Source organism: Protopterus annectens, chromosome 3.part0 (genome assembly GCF_019279795.1).
Source record: "Protopterus annectens isolate FY-2018-M chromosome 3.part0, PAN1.0, whole genome shotgun sequence".
NCBI classification, from domain to species: Eukaryota; Metazoa; Chordata; order Ceratodontiformes; family Protopteridae; genus Protopterus; species Protopterus annectens.
In genome coordinates this window covers 1,958,617,667-1,958,635,951 of record NC_056731.1, presented here as the reverse complement: position 1 = coordinate 1,958,635,951, position 18,285 = coordinate 1,958,617,667, and the positions used below count along the sequence as shown (strand labels likewise).

At 37.6% G+C, this 18,285-nt stretch overlaps 1 protein-coding gene across 1 annotated transcript in view; it reads right to left on the bottom strand.

The window, feature by feature from the left end:
• The window catches only part of CCDC13 (coiled-coil domain containing 13), a 977,767-nt gene that overhangs the window by 882,978 nt on the left and 76,504 nt on the right, over positions 1-18,285 (bottom strand). The window lies entirely within an intron of this gene.

Below are 18,285 nucleotides of genomic sequence, written 5' to 3'. Positions count from 1 at the left end.
GTGAACCTTAATTTACAGGAATGTTGGTTAGGAGGTATTATTTTTGAGAATTTGTATAAGTATTTGATTGTAGAAAAGCCAGTGATTCCTTTGTTTCAAGGTCTACCTAAAATGACAAGAACATGACTATACCTCCGTTCAGACCTATTGTGTCTCGATGAGGGTGGCTCACCGAGCTGATGTTGATTTATGTGGAGAAATGCTTAAGACCAATGATTAATGAAGTAGAAAATGTTCTAGTGGATACCAAACAATTTTTGTCTGATTTATTCTCATGCCTTAGTAAGGATCGTCTGAGTGACAAAGATTTATTTATTACCATGGATATCTGCTCACTTTTTACTGTGGTTCCTAATCAGGTAGGGGTCAATATGACTAAAAATGTTTGTCTATCAATAGTGGATATGTTATGAAGCAGATAGACTTGATTTGTTTATTTCTAGAAACTATTTTGGAGAATAACCTGTTTGTGTTTAACAATGACTATTACACACAGGGCACAGGAGTGGCTATGGAGATAACCTGCGTGAACAGCTATGCCAATAATGTTCTAGCACAGTGGGAGAGTGATTCAGTGTTTAAAAGTAATTATGCCTTCTATATTAAGTTCTGTAGGAGGTTTATGGATGATGTCTTTCTCCTATGTAGGTGCTCGCATGATTTGTTTTATGTGTTTGTTGAGTATTCACATAGCACCACTAGCTATTTGAGCTTTACAACAAAGGTGTCCTCTACTGTAGTGAGTTTCATAGATGTTAAACTTCAGAGAGGGGAAGGTCAACAATTAATTACTGGTACATATAGGAGAGATGCCTATAGGAATCATAGACTGCATAGGAGTAGTTACCATCCCCAGTATGTGTTTAAGAATATTATTAGTGGACAAGGCATGAGGGTTTCAAGGCGTAATAATAACATAACTAAGTCTGAATTAGAGTTGGAAAGATTGAAGGATGAATTAAAAGAGAGAGGTTATAGAGATTGTGAGATTAGTATTGGGTTAGATAAGCTGAAAAATGTGAGAGAAGGGTCAGCTAAACCTTACTTTTCTGACACTGGGAGTATGCATAAGAAGAAAGGGCAAGATGGGAGTCAAGTATCGGGCGCTACAGTATGCCTATACTACTCCAGTAATGCTAGGTCCATTTGTGAGATCATTAGATGGAACTGGCATATTTTGCAGTCAGATAATAATCTCCATAGTTTGATAGGTAGTGAAATGAGTTTTACCTTTAAAAATAAGAAATCTCTTAAGCGCTTGTTATGTTATGGACACCCCAATCCCAATTTAAATATGGGGACCACTCCATGTGGAAATTGTAATTTCTTTTGTTTATATTAGGTTTAGGTGTCCCTCTACATGCAGAGAATATGAATTTAAAGTTGCAGCTAATTGTCAAGCCAAGAATTCAGTGTATTTAGCCCAATGCAATGTCTGCCAAAGTTTTTATATTGGCAAGACGAACAGGATGCAGATAGAAAGGGTGAGGGAGCATATTAGGTGCATCAGGCAGCTAGATAATAAGAATCCCTTAGCTAAACATATTATAGATACTAGCAGTGAACATAACTTTAGCTTTATGGTTGTTGAGACGATGCATGTAGATATGAGGCTAGGTGACATCGCTAATGAAAGGAAAGCAAGGGAATTACATTAGATCTTGCAGCTGCAGGCAGATAAATGTAAAGGGCTGAATAAAAAGTTTCTTTAAGACCAGCCCTAAAAGCTAGAGGGCTGTTGAGGTGAAAGATGTAATGTTTTGAAGTGGGTGGTACTAATAATATGTACTTAAGCATTTTTGTGGTTGGAAATGAATGTGTATAGAGTATTTATTGAAGTTGTTTTTTATTGTTTTATGGTCTGAAGAAGCAGACATAGTCAGTGAAAGCACTTACCATTCGTTTGTGATTTTATTTTGCTTTGTGGAATTATTAAAACCATCTGCTTTTACCTCTGCTGAGACATGAAGTTTTTTTTATGTTCTTTTACTATTTTGTAACTTCTAATGTTTATTCTTCCAATTCTTCACACTTGTCTGGAAGATATGCTCTACTCAATATATTTGCCATGCATAGTTTCTTGCCTGGTCTGTATCATTCTTTTGAAATATGCTTCTGTAGATTTAACAACATCTGATCTAATGTAGGAGTTATCTTGTATAAAGGCTTTCTAAATATGTTTGCATTATCTGTGATCTCTTTCCAACTGAACCTCTTCACCATACACATAGTCACAGAATTTTTCACATGAATACACTATTTCTGCTAAGTTCCTCTCGACTCCGGGCATCTCTCTTTTGAGTATCTATAAACATTCTTGACCCATAAACAACTGGTCTTTTTCTCCTGCAGGTTTACAGCTCCCTGTACACTACTTACTGTCATTTACTTGTAGCACAACTGTTTGCTCACATCAGTTCTTTTACATCGGCGAATGGAGAGATGGGGTCCAAGTGAAGAGATGATAAATTAGTGAGCTATTGAGAATAAGGAAGAAATTATGTATTGTTACTATTATGCAAGAAGCCCAGAATTTCCAGGTAAAGGTTATTAAAAAAGATTAAGATAGAAATTAGAGGGAAAAAATACTTGCACAAGAAAAACTGTCAAAGGCTTTAAATGCAAAGTTGTGTTTATTAATACAACAGGTCCACAAAAAACATTATATAGATCAAGAGACTTTGGGTTGCTTGGAAAAAGAAGTGACAGAGGAAGTGGGAAAAGATAAAGAATGAAACCTAGAGATTTTTTAAAGGTATAAAAAATACTGACATGAGAAAGGTGCAACATTTATGCGAAGGAGAAAGCCAAACTAAGCAATACAACAATGGCAGCTCTAAAGATATTTAAAGGGAAATACAGGCAAAGGCATCCAGTTATGGAAAATTTCACAATACAAAAAAATAAAATCACAAAGGGGAATATAGTACAGAATATTAGTAAAGAAGAAGTTAGAAAAATAGAAGCTGAAGTTATGCCATACCTGTGAAATGAAGGATTTAGTGTAGAAAGTCTAATGCAGGTTATGTCACAGCATGATGGAAAAATGAGTCCCCAAATTAAGGAGAAACAGGTGGAATAGGAGACATCTAAAGAAGAAATATGGGACATCGGAAAGAACAAGAGATTTAATATGGTGCAATTCTTATGCAAAGGAAAGAGCAATACTAATCCAATACAAAAAAGCTGCACCAAAGATATTTGAAGAGAAATACAGGCAAAGGCATAGAGATATGAGAAATTTCACAACACAAAAATAAGAAAACAAAGGGGAAAGTAGAAAAGATGATTAGTAATGTTGAAGTTAAAGAAATAGAAACTGAAGTTATGGATTACCTGCAAAGTGAAGGATTTAGTGTAGAAAATCTAACTCTGGTAATGTCACAGCATGATGGAAAAATGAGTCCCCAGTAAGGATAAACAGGTAGAACAGGAAGCATCTGATCACCTGCCACAAAATACTCTGGAACCTTTGGTAGGAAACCAGTACAAAAATTCAGTTGGAGTTGTACAGCAAGGAAAAGAGCAGAAAACAGTGACAACTCCGATACAGTCAATGTTGTGGAGTGATAGGTCAGTGAGTCCACATATGAAAGAGAAATGGACAATGCAGGATGCAGATGAAGAAAATCTGTCACAAGAAGTTGCTTTGGAACTTCCTGTAGAATGCCTGCAGGAAACGAAGAGCAAAGAATATGCCCTCAATCTGGAAGAAAATGATCTAAGGGAAGAGTTTTTGGATTTAATAGAGATGGACAGACACAAAAAGATCGATGAAAGAAACATATTACAGAAAGTAAATAAAAGTCAAAATGTTATTAGTCTGATAAAACAAATGAACACAGTAATAAAAACTGAACTCATGTGATATAAATAAGTAAATAGGATATATTACTGTGCAGCTAAATTAATAACAGATAAAGTCTTACCACAAAAAGCACAGAGCAATATGGGAAAGGAAGGGAAAAAATCAAATGCCACTGTACAAGCATCGAATACAGAAAACTATAAAGCAATTAATGCAAGAAGTGTTACTGTTAGAAGAGTATAGAAGAGGGAACAGATCAACAAAAATACTTCGAAAGATAGACATGATAAAAGCAATGCACAGTATCAGAACAGACCAGGATTTAGCATACACTATTGCAAATAATAATCTAAAGATTTCAGCACAGGTAGAAAAACTTAGAAGATATGCAGATAAATATAAAGGAAAACTACAAAATAAGCAATCAATTGATGACCCAAAAAAGTTTTATAGAGGATTGAGAAACAAAGCAAAAGGAATAGAAATACCACCAAAAACCAGAAGAAATAGACACATTTTGTAGAAATATCTATGAAGATCCTATGTAATATAACAACAGTGCTGAATGGATAGAAAAAGTGAAAGAAACAGTATGTAATATAACAACAGTGCTGAAGGGATAGAAAAAGTGAAAGAAACAGTACAAACTTCAAATGTACAGGATATGAAATAGAGACGTAATGGTCAGAGAAACTGAAACAAAATTAAGAAAAGCTCCTAACTGGAAAACTCCAGGCCCAGATGCAGTACCTAACTTTTGGCTATAAGTATTATCATCTTTGCATGAAGATTTAGCTCTGAGTAAGAACTATTTATATGTGCATCCCAGACTCCAACCTGGTTAACAACAGGAAAAACAAAACTCCTCCTTAAAAGTAAACCTGTAAGCTATCCTAAAAATTACAGATCCATAATGTGCCTTCTGACAATGTATAAACTAGATACTAGCATTGATGACAATAGAGTTTATAGCATTAAAAGAAAACTCAATCGCGGCAATAGAACAAATGGATAACAAACAAAAATCATATGGAAAAAAGGATTATTTGTTGTTAAATAAAGTCATGATGGAGAATTGTAAAAAGGGGAAGAATCTAAGTGTGGCCTGGATAGATTACAAAAACACATTTGACAGCATCCCACATTAATGGACAAAGGAGTGCTTGCAGAGGTATAAGATACACCCTACACTGATCAATTACTTAACAGTGACCATGAAACAGTGGCAAACCAATCTGCCGCTAAACCATGATAAAGGACAAATTGTTATACCAGGGTTACCATTCAAAGGTGGATATTCCAGGACTATCTTTGTTACCGCTGCTCTTTGTCTTGCCCTTAACCCATTAAGCTTTCCACTTAACAGATTAGGCCATGGTTACAATTTGGCTTCCAGAAACAACAAAGTGTAAGGACTTCTCATCTTCTTTTTTGCGAATGACTTAAAACTGTATAGTTCATCAGATGAGGAGCTGAAAGAACAATTACAAGTTGTCAAAACTTTCTCAGATGATATAGGAATGTCATTTGGTCTTGATACATGTGCAAAAGCAACATTTAAAGCAGAAAAGCTGTAGCACCAAATGAAATATCAGTCTGGGGCTGGAAAGTGATATGAAGGAACTTGACCAGGAGGGAGTATATAAATACCTGGGAGTTGATGAAGGATCGACAATAAGACATGAACAAATGTGAACAAAACTCAGTAAGGAATATTTTAAGAGACTAAAATTAGTACAGAAAACAGCCCTGACACCTAGGAACAAAGTCTGAGCTAAAAACTAATTTGCTATTTCTGTTTGAACTTATAGTTTTAGGGTGAGTGACTGCCACCCAAAGGTACTGGATCAGTTGGACAGGAAAACAAGAAAAATGTTTCACTATTATCAAATGATACATTAAAATCAGTGAATGCCAAGATTATATATTCCTCATTCTGAAGGAGGTATGAAACTCCTCAAAACTGATTACATATATAGATCTGCAATCATTGGACTGCATACATATCTACTGACTTCACCAGATCCAAACATAGTGTAAGTTTTAAAACATAAAGAGAACAAGTCTAAAATGACTTCCCTGCTTATTTGTGTCAAGCGTGAATGTAGATCAAACCGGAAATAGACAAAAATCAGGCAGCAACTGAATGTGCAAAAAAAAAAACAAAAACAAAAGAAAGAATACAAGGAGAAGGATCAGTTGGAAAGGCAGGAAATGTGGAAAAGACATAATATAGTTGCAAGTACAGAAAACTCCTGGAACAATTTTATGTCAATCAGGATCTGATACAGGAATGGTAAAGGAGAGATGAATTTAAACCAAAAGACAAAAAGTTAATATTGACAGCCCAGGACAGTGGACAGCATACACAATGGTTTACAAAGTCCACTAAATGTGAGAGAAGCGGACAAAAGCAGATTCTGTAAAACAGAATTGGAAACAGTTGCACATTTTGTTGCTGGGTGTGATACAATAATGGCAGAGGGACTGTATACTGAAGGCACAATAATATGGCAAGACCGTTGCACTGGGGATTGTGCAAACATTATAATGTTGAAGTAGCTGAGAAGCACTGGAAACATGAGCCACAAACTGTTATAGATAATGATGATGTTTATATCACATGGGATTACCCATTACCAACAATTACCAACAATTCAAAAATAGATATGAGAAAATCAGACATAGTAGTTCATGAAAAGAAGACAAAAGTAGCATTGATCACTGAAACTGCTACAGCCAGAGATCAGTGTTTTATGTACAGAGAAACACAATGTCATAAAATCCCAGGATCTGCTGGCATATACTTGGGCAATATGGAAGATGGATACCCAGACAGTTCCAATAGTAGTAGGAGCAATGGGTCTCGTATAAAAGAATTTACTGACTTGTTTAGATATGCTACCGATAGTAACACCATATGAATTCCAGGAGTCAGTTCTGGGCACACTGTGGGTGCTGTGAAGAACACTTTTGGCTAATATCAAAGACTGAAACAATACTAATTTCATGAACTTTAATCATACTTTGACTTAGCAATGGGGTCCATTCCTGTCGTGGTATTAGAAACCCAAAAGACTTGAAGAAATCAAACTGAGCAAATCTTTACTTAGTTAATTAAGTATTTGAAAACTCTTTTCCATTTCACAGCTTCATTCCCAGGCTGTATCTGCTTTCTTAGAGGTGTTGTTATTTCAGTCATACTAGGTATAATCTTTGCAAGACGCTGCATCTCTAGAGTACAAAAACTATCACACAGTTTATATTAAAACCACTATAATGAACAGAAACTACATTATCGCAAGGATTTTTCACAACTGAAATGTTATTTCCACTGAAACATAAGCAAAAGGAATAGAGATACTGTAACCGGAATACAACAAAATGAAATTAAACATATTTGTAAAATAAAAACATGTTTTAGATATCACCAAGTCAGCAAAACAAAATCATATGCTAAAGCTGTTCAATTAAAATCTGGTATAGTTGCAGATGACACAATTGTGAAGCAGGATGCATGTTTAAAATATCAAGACAAATACTCAAAACCATTTTACCTGCAAGTGCTTTAAAGGTAATACAGGTGTGCACATGAAGGTGACATAAAGTAGACTTTCAAATAGATCACTGGTGCCATAGCATAAAGCTATATAGAATGTATTATGCCAAACAATTAGATATCTAGTCAGTATACAAAAGTTTTTGGGTGCCTTCCAAATGCACCATATGTCTGAGGAAGCATAAGGGTATACTGGTATAAAAAACAGGGTCTATATTACATGAATGAACAATCATAATGTCAAGTACAACATACTCGACACACATTGATCGATCGTTCATGTAACTGAAACCTTAAAACCCTGAAAAACACAAAATTGAAAGATTTTGTTCGTCCCACACCTTCTCTATACTAACATACAACACACACACATACAACCAATGCATACAAACCCCTACGCATTCACATCATTCAAACACTTAAACACCTACACAAACACACCTACTTTTAAAACAAAGTGGGGGTCTGTGCCCTCCACACCCCCCAACTAAATAAACCAGCTCCGAGATTGCTGTACATTGGGGAAAGGCAATTTCCCAGTAATCGTAAAGCGACTTATACAAGTGATTACCAGGAAATTGCCCTTTCCCCAATGTACAGCGATCTCGGAGTTGGTATATAAAAGAAAGCAGCCTCTTACCTAGCCATTCCAAACAGTGTAGCATGTTTACATCACAGGTTACACTCACTAGGAAGACCGACCAAAACATTTCAACATTTGGAGTCTTCGATTACATGAATGTTCGATCAAAGTGTGTCGAGTATGTTGTACTCGACATTTTGATCATTTGTTCATGTAATACAGACCCAAAAAAACATATGGACATCAAAATGTGGAGCTTTCTTCCCTCTAATGAAGGGAGGCTATAACCAGAAACAATTCATAACAGAACAGGGAACATGAACCCCAACCAAGCCAAGTGGAAATAGCTAAAGGAAAAATATATATCAGAGCAAAATTTATTTATTTATTCAACATTTGTTTACAGGGAAAGTCCGAGTTGGAATGAGCCAGTTTTCAGAGGATGCCCAGGGAGAAATGCTCCGAATGCATGTCTTTTTAATGTGGGAGGAAACCCACATGAATGCAGGGAGGATATGCAGACTCCGCACAAAAGGCACCTCAGCCGAGAATCAAAGTTAAGAACGTTTTGCTGTGAGGTAACAACTTTAACCGCTGTGCCACTGCGCCATCCAAATAAGTAAAATTAGAAGGTAGGGTGGTGTTAGTACTGCAATGTTGATTTATTTGATAAGTTCCTTTACACAGCTGTGTTATGTTCTTCATTAGATCACTGTTGCAGTAGCATAAAATAATATAGACCAATTGCCAAAGCTAACATAGCAAGAGAAGTGGAAAAAGACCAGAGTCCAGGAGCTCCTGGAGAAAAGGCCTAGCAGATCCCATTCTGGCCCCAGCAAATGAGTCAGTTATGTAGCATTTAGTAAAAGTATATATGGATAACCAAGTTGCTGCCTTTAGAAAATCTCTTGAATTTTCCCCTTTCTAAAAAGCCCCCGAAGTATCCATAGCTCTAGTGGAGTTAGCCTTGACCTTTTGAAGGGGGTGTTTCCATGGTGAGAGTAACAGAAATGGTTAGAGTCAGACAATCATTTTGAAATTATCTTCTTTGACACTGGTTATCCCTTTTTTTCATCAAATTAAATAAAAATCTAATCAGAAGTTCTAAAGCCTTTAGTCCTGTCCAGGTAGTATCTAAGTTGCCGCTGGACAGCCAAAGTATGTAGAATTCTTTCTCCAATGTTTCTGGGTTCAGGAAAGAACAAAGGGAAATGAATAGATTGATTTAAGATAGATGCAGAGGCAACCTTGAAAATAAAAGAACAGCTGGTTCTTATGGTTACCCTGTTTCTGTGAAAGACCAAAAAGGGCTGGATAGATGTTAGGGCGTGTAGCTCAGATACTCTTCCCAACCTAAGTCAGAGCAGTGACCAAAATAGTCTTCCAAGTCAAAAACTTTAAGCTAGCTTCTGAAACTGCTTCAAATGGAAGAACAGTTAACTTTTCTAAAACAAAAGTAAGATCCCATAATGGAGCCACCTGTTTCCTAGGTGGTTCAATATGTAACAAACCCTATCAGAAATTGCTTTACTTGGAATAGAGGAAGAAAGGGGGAATCTAGATGCATACTTGAAATATAGAGTAACGAGAAAACAGTGAGGAGGAATGAGGGGAAGCTCCATTGGGTAAGCACTTTGAACATTGGAATTTTCAGGAATACATTTAGAACTGAAAGATCAAACAATGGTCTCCAGATGACCTCTTTATTAGGTACTAGAAAAATCCTGAAATAAAATCCTTTTCCGTACTAGGATCTGGGAAATGCCTCTGTCACACTCTGAGACAGCATTTCTGACAGAATGGGAGGAGACAGTGTACAGTTTTTGGGAAGAAGAATTCCTAATTTTGGAGAAAAAGAGTTCCTCTGCTATTTTCAGTGCTGTTGGATTATCTCCAGTAACCAAACATCTGTTCATAGGATCATAGGAAGTTACTAGGCTAATGGTCCTAGGGCCCTTAACAGCCTAGCCAAGTTCTACCCTTATTTCCATGATCAGCACCTATTGCCCCTGTCCAAGAGGGACAAAGGTGGAACCCCCTGGGTGAATTTACGGTTACCCATCCAATTGTCCAGACTGTGTTTGAAGAGGGCCAATGAGGTGCTGCATTTGACATGAAGTGGGAGACTGTTCCAAAGGTGTTGTAATGTCTGGGAGACAAATCTGTCTCTCCAGCAGGTTCTATTAATGTCACATACCAGGTTAAGGTGTTTAGAGCGAGTAACCCATGTACCATTTGACTTGCGGATATGCAGCATTTCCAATAAAGCATGGTCAGAGATTGCCTTATATACAAGGCAGAAATCACCTCTGAGTAGTCTGTATGAAACAGAATAAAGTGACAGTGATTTTAGATGATCCACATAGGACAGATACTGAAGACCTTGAATTTTCCTTGTGAGGAACCTTTGTGGTCTCTCTAATTGCTGCAGATGCTTGGAAAAGTACATACCAAAAGGGGCATTGTACTCAATTATTGATCTGATTAGGGAAGAGTACAGGGAGGTCACAACTTCTTTTTTTCTGGAGACAATGCCCTTACTTATGAGATGAGCAATATAGAATGCCCTTCTTACCACTGTGGAGACATGGTGATCAAAGGTAAGGTTGTTGTCAACGTGTATGCCCAGGTCTCTCACCACTGAGTGCATACTTAGGGCATTGCTATTGATGTGGTAGTTAGCAAGAACATTGCTGTTACTGAAAGGGATAATAATACATTTTTTTGTATTGAGTTTAAGGCCATGCCTTTGGCACCAATCATTTGTTTGTGCATGACCCTCTTGTAGGATGTTGACATCATATGAAGATTCTATGACTGCTCCCAGTTTGCAGTCATCAGCAAACTTTGTCAGCCACAGACCTTTAGTGTTTGCTTGTACTTCAGAGAAATAGATTCCAAACAGTAGAGGTCCCAGGACTGATCTCTGTGGAATACCACTGATGGTGGTGCTGCGGTAGCGGTGCCGCCTCACAGTTAGACGTTGCACGTTCGATTCTCAGTTAGAGCATCTTCTGTGTGTCGACATGCGTGAATGGGCATTCCTTCATTAAAGGTTGTGCATTAGGCCCGGCAAGCCAGCATGTAAAAATCTACTGTCAATCATTAGCAGACCGGAGTTCCGCTGTGGTGACCCCTAACCGGGAAAAGCCGAAAGACAGTTATAGGTCTGCTGTTGGAGGTGGATTCCCCTATTTTGAATATATATGTTCTATTGGTGAGCCAGTTAGTGACCCATCTAATAATATAAGGGTTGATAACTAGCTGGGTGAGTTTATCAATGATGCTTGAGTAGGGATAGTGTCAAAAGCCTTGGCTAAGTCTATGTAGGCTGTATACACAGACTTCCCCTCATCCAGGGCCTCGGTGACTGTATTGATGAAGTCCATTAGGTTTAACAGGCATGATCTCCCTTTGACAAATCCAAACTGAGTAAGGTCAAGTGTTTGGAGATTACCTATATCTTTGTTGATAAGGTCCATGATGATTCGCTCCATGGCCTTGCAAATAAGGCTAGTCAGGCTAATAGGTCTATACTTCCCGGGGTCAATGGAAGCACCATCTTTCTGCAAGGGAATAACGGTGGCTGTTTTCCAATCAGTTGGGATGAAGCTGGTGCTTAGACTATGATTGAAAAGAATACCCAATGATGTTGCTTATTCTTGTTGGAGCTTATGTAGGACACAGCCTCGGTTGTTATCAGGATCCACAGATGCTGTGTTTTTGGCCTTAGAGAGGGCATTTATGGCCTTCTCTTTAAAGATACAAAGTAGAGGACAGATGGTAGGGATGTCATGGGGTATGTGTGGTGGGGACAGGGGAGTAAAGGGGAGTGAACTTTTCACAGAACCTGTCAGCCAACAGGTTAGCTATTTCCACAGGCTCAGTATATGTGGTATCATTAACTACCAGTATGGCAGAAATCTTGTCCTTTCCTTTTAGGTTACGGATATAATTAGTTGAGGAAGCAAATTCAGATTCATAGTTTGCTTTGGAGGACTTCACAAGATGTCTTATTTGCTTGTTTAAGCTGAGAGAGTGTTTCCAGTCTAGAGCTTGTGCCCTCTTAACTCTTAGATAGCAATTTCTTCCTGTTATTGTAAAGCCTGTTAATGGCAGTTCTCCCCAGGCAGGTTTGCTCTTCCTTGAGGAGGTTGTTTTGGCTCTATCAGGTACTTTTGTTATATAATCCCAAAATGGTAAGGAAAGAGACAGCTTTCCTGCTATTTTGCAATGACAACCAGGGTTGGGAGGAAGGGGGAGGGGATGATGAAGTGCTTACATAGCCATGTCATTTTCTTTGGTTGAGCAGACCCCCTGGAGGTCATTTCCATTTCTATTGGCATTCCCTTGACATTTATGTTGTATTTTTGCTTCCATGGCTTTTGCTGTCTTGGTTCAAAAGATTTTCTAAAAAAGGCCCAGGACTAGAGGGATAGCTTCTGCTATACTTTGGAATTGGAGACTGAAAAAAGTTGTTTTACTCCATGCTTTAGTTTGCCCCTTTCATCAAAGCATTTTAGGACCTCAGCAGAGGAGCTAGCAAAAGGACTTCTTTATCTAGCAGTGCATTAAGGATTTGGGTTTTAGTATCCTCACAGCTACTACTCTGTAATCTGAAGCAGACATGGCTCCATATTTTAGATCCTGTGACTGCACCCCTAGTAAATGCATCATCTGTGTTATAAGAACATTTTAGGGTGTGTTTTGTGACCTGGGATACAGAAAAGAAAGTATGTTAGTCAGACAAGGTTTGGCATCAGAAAGAAGCAAATCAGAAATTATCTGATTAATGTCTGAGAATATGGCAACGAGGAATTTGACCATTAATGGTTTGATAATTTATTGCTCTGAAAGCTAAAGTTAAAGAGGTATAAATCTTGTTACCATATCTACCAAAATCCCTTCCATCTTTGCCACTGGGTATGGGACTGGAAGAGGTTAAGGGTTTGTAAAATCCCTTCTTATTCAAAGAAATGACAGCGGTGACTGCCAGAGGTTTTAAGAAAAGGTATTTATGGGATTCAGTCACTTTAAATAGTCTAGTATGTTTTTTTAAGTGGAGGAGATTGAACATCAGGGGAAGAACATGCAGAACTGAATCCATCTTCCAAGGCCCTAATAACACATGAAATATCTAAGGGGTTTGGGAAATCAACATAAAGGTCATAATACTTCTGTGTTTCTGAAATCTTTTTCTTCCCACTGAAAAAAATATCCTTCATTTCAGAAACAGTGCCCAAGAGAAGAAATCTCAACTGGATAGTCAGAAGAGATGTGGTCCTCATATTCTGACTCAAACTGGACAGCATAGGCAACTCAGAATGCATAATCAAGTCCTTCCTCTTCTGATTCTAAGAGAGACTCCTCCACAAAAGAAGAAGAAGACCCTTTTCTCTTAAAATGAGAGGTAAGGACAGAAGAGGAATAGAGACTGAAATGTTCTGAAAAGCCATTTGACAAAACTATACCATTCATCTTTTGACCCCTTTAAACTAGAAGGAGTGTAAGGTGGTGAAAGGTGCTTTTTGGGGGGAAATTTTATTTTCTTGGAACATCCATATTGATTGTTTCAGACATATCAGATGTCCGGGTTTCCATGCACATCTATAAATTTTGCCTAGAAGATGATGTATGAGCCAGCCTCTAAAACTGGAGTCACAATGCTGATGGCAACAACAAGATTGAATTTTGGCACCCATATTTCTCTTTTTATACCATCATGCTTTTGTGCTTCTTCTGATGTACTGTGCATCTGGGAGGTGTTCATAAACTTTTGTATACTGGCAGGATGTCTGACCCTTGGCAGGATATGTCCTGTATAACTTTATGCTACTGCAACAGTGATCTATGAAGAACATCATGGAGTTCCCCTTACTCTGACAAAACACATTTTCCAAAATACCTTCACATATTTTGATGTAAATCATTTCCTTGTCATTCTTAAACCATTAACTTTAAATGTATTTCATTTTAAACTTGAACTGATATTACATTTTAATTTAACCAACTGATCTTAATTATTAATTGCATCTCTCCTGTGAACCATGAATTTGTGACTGTAACTTTCCAGAATATGAACTTTTATTCAGATTGCTGGTTGTTAGCACCATTTAATCTTGCACCACATGCTGTTTATGTTTGCCCTGATAAATACTGACCACACAGTGTTAGTAACATACTTGTAGAACCACAAAAGAAACAGCCAACAGCCTTCACAAAAAGAGAATTTATCCACTCTACTGCCTCAGCCACAAAGCCTTCAAGGAGAACAAAACACCAAGACACACACCATATCAATACACAAATCAATTAAACCATTAACACATTAATTAATTAATTAATTAATTAATTAATTAATTACATATTTCCAATTAAATTCCGTATTCAATCCTTTAGGGGGTTAAAGTATCATATTTTAAAAGGTTGGATACTGAATTTAATTGGAAATAATTAATTTATGTGTTAATGGTTTAATTGATTTCTGTATTTATATGGTGTGTGGCTTGGTGCTTTGTACTCCTTGAAGGCTTTGTGGCAGAGGTGCTAGAGTGAATAAATTCTCTTTTTGTGAAGGCTGTTGGCTGTTTCTTTTGTGGTTCTACTTGTTGGACTTTACTTGGTGGTTTGGTTAATAACATACTTGCCCTTATTTTGCATCATGGATGTGTATTAGTCATTACTCTGTCCTTGTTTGGCTACTGAAGATGTCATGGGAGTTGTAGCACTCGCATAAGGCATTCTGTCATATATATCCATATGCTATCTCCAAGTCCACACAGCCAATGTAAACAGTACTGGTAAACCTCACATGACCCTCTCAAATTTCTGTACAAAGACAAAGAGATGATGCAGTGTTCAGCTTCCGTGATGGAACCACATTGCTCATTCTGAACAAGAGACCGACTAGTGGATAAAGTATCCTTTGTGGCACATTGAAAATACTGTATCACCCCAGTGACCTCATCTACAGATCAAGTGCCACCATTTGTTTCTGCACTGCCTTCTCAAACTACTTCATGTCCACCAGAATTTGTAGTTTCTAAACTGTTCCTTCCCCTCTCAAAAATACCTTTAGCTAAGTTCATTATTTCTCCACCTTTACAGAGATAAGTTTAGACAATATACTGTTTCACCCCCTGAGTTACCAGATGGTTTGCCAGAACCTATCTGAGGCCATGGACAAGTCATTTCCATGGCCTTGCCAAACTCTTACCACAACCAGGTCTTCACTTTCATGACTACAGATGCTATTATCCTAGATTGTTAGTGTTTTATTCAGTGCAAAAAATGCAAAATAGTGTCCCTAGAAAGCAAACATATAAAAAGGGAATGCAAACCTGATGGGGAAGTAGCAGCTACAACAAATGATGAGGTGTTGTGGGATCATAATGAGTGACCTAAAGTTGAGAAAGAACTGAGAGAGACCAACAAGGGAAGCTGGTGAAAAATTCTGATGCACAACTGGTATAAAACAGAAATATTAAATGGGGGTGGGAATGTAAAAATGGGGGTGGGATTTGGCATAATGGTTAAGCTGTTTACCTTACAGACACAAGGTGCAGGGTTTGATTCTCACATGGGGTAATTGGCTAGGCTTTAAATGGCCCGCAAGAGTAGCTAGCCTAGTAGTAATCTATGAATCTATGAATCTATTACTACCTTCTAAACAAAAGCTTGACCCAATCTGGGTATAGTGCAGTGTTCTGGAGACCTCTGTCATAAAGATATACAAATGACAAAGGCAGTTAAAACGAGGACAATATAAATAATCCACAGTCTTTTAAAAAGTTACGAAAAAGATACAAATGAGCTTAACATGCATATTTTTGAGGTCTTTTAAATAGATCAAGTAAAAAGTACATTATAGAAGCTTTGAGTAATTCAAGGGCATCTACAAAGTCCAGATAAGTGCCATCATTTACAAAAAGGTACCGTACCCAACACTTGTTGCGTCATGCTTTTTTTATTGAGATCATTGGATTTAGATGACATTTTTGTGTGATCAGGTTATTTCCTTGTTTTTGTGTTGTGCTGCAAGGAAGCCTTGTATATCTGTTATGCATTTTGCATTCTGTTTTTTATTGAGGTGGGTTTCTTTGTATGTTTTCTTATAAAGATGTTTAGGTGGATTTTTATCTTTTTTGTTATTGTCCTTTGTTTTTGTTTCTTCAGTTGTGGCCATTTCTTATTTGTTGTGGATATATTTTTGTAGTATTTAGCCTTTTTCATTTATTTAAATTGGTAAAAGGGATATTTTAATGAGAAGTCACTGATCACAGTGTAAGGAAATCTCTCTCTAATCTTCAGTGGTGTGTGATTATGGAGTTGGTATATATATATATATATATATATATATATATATATATATATATATATATATATAAAAGCAAAGGGGGGGGTGGAGGTTCTTGCACTCCAGCATGTGGGATGTTGGAGGGAAAAAGTTGTTTACGGGTGGTAAGTCTGTTTTTTCATGCTGTACCAGACTACTTAAAATGTTCCTCATGCTGACATGGTTCATAGGTTCATGGGAGGATACTAGGCTAATGGCCCCAGTGCCCTTACAAGCCTAGCCATATTTATTCTGAGTTGTCACAATTGTTGGTGGTTAGGTGAGTGAAGTTCACAGAGGTAAAGGTCTATGGTTGTTAATACTGACTTCTTCTGTCCAGAAGGGACAGGAGCATCACCCACAGGAGTGAATTTGCAGTCACCCATCCATTGATCTAGGTTGTGTTTCAACAGGGTCAGGGAGGAGCTCTGTTTTATGCAAATTGGAAGCTTGTTCCAGAAAAGTGGCAGCCTCTAGGAGATGTATCTATCTCTCTGGCATGACGTGTTCATGTTAGAGGCTAGTTTAAGACCCCTGGAGTGAGTGACCCCCCCTGCAGTTTGATTTACGAATGGGTAACATTTCCATCAGGGTGAGTTCAGAGACTGCCTTGTAAGCCAGGCATAGGTCGTCCCTTAACAACCTGTAGGAGACAGAATATATATAGTAAATTATTGGTCTGATGATGACCAAGTATAATAGATCTAGATGCGATGCCTTATTTTATAAGATGTGCCACATAGAAGGATTTCTTTACTACTGTGGCTCCGAGATGGTCAAAGTTCAGGTTGCTATCAACCCGAGTACCCAGATCGCATACCACTGTGTCTACACTTAGAGTGGGTGCTGTCTATAATGTAATTAGCAGGGGTGTCAGCTTTCCCAATGGGAATAATAATGCATTTTTTTAACATTTAGCTTTAATCTGTGGCTTTGGCACCAATCATCTGTCTGCGTTAACCCTGTCTGCTGTACATTAACATCACTAGGGGACTCAAAGATTACTCTCAATTTGCAATCATCAGTGAACTTGGTCAGCCTGGACTTCTGAGAAATTAATTCCAAACAGTAAGGCACCCATCACAGAACCCTGTGGTATGACACTGGTGACTGGTCTTTTGCTAGAGTTGAAGTCACCTATTTTGACAGTGTGTGTCCTGTCAGTGAGCTACTTGGCTACCCATCTGGTAATGTAGGGGTTAATTCCCAACTTGGTTCTCTTTAACCTATCAAAGTATCAACTTTCCAAATGGAAAAAAAAAAGCTGGTATAGCTGATCAAAAATCAGCTAATTGCATGTACTGGATTTTTTCAGTGCAAGATCGCAGTACAGTTGGGATCACGGAATTTCCCTTTCTCCAATGTAGTGCAATCTCGGAGTTGGTATATATAATTACCGGGGAGCAGGGGGTGCAGGGAGGCTTGCACCCTGCAAAAAAAATAAATTTTGTATTTTTTCGAATCTTTGTGATTCAAACTGTTTCAGTGGTATAAAAGGCATTCAAAGTTTTGATACACTGAACGTCCGTCATGCACTCATTTTGTGATACTGTAGGGATCCTTTAAAAATAAAAATGTATGAGATCAAAATTATACAGTCTGAAGGTATACAGTGAACAGCTCAAGAGACACAAGGAGGTATAAAGTCACAGAAAAAGTTAACAATGATTACAGCAGCATACTCACAGAAGCACGTGGGTCAAACACTCTGGCAACTACTATAATGAATTTGCACCTGTAAAGGAAAAGCTTTGAGTTTCTCCATTCTTCTCAATAGAGAATTGAGCTTTGTATGTAATTTCTAGACACAAGTTGCATTGTTGAATTAAAAAGAAAAGTGAAAAAGGTAGCGAGAGATGTAGAAATCATAAACATGAGTATGAAAACACTTGATTGGCTGATGTTCTGTTTGCTAATTATTACACTCATCACAACTGGAGTGTTCTACGTAGTTATAAGTTGTTTTTGTTTTTTTCTACATTACTGGCTGACAAACTGCT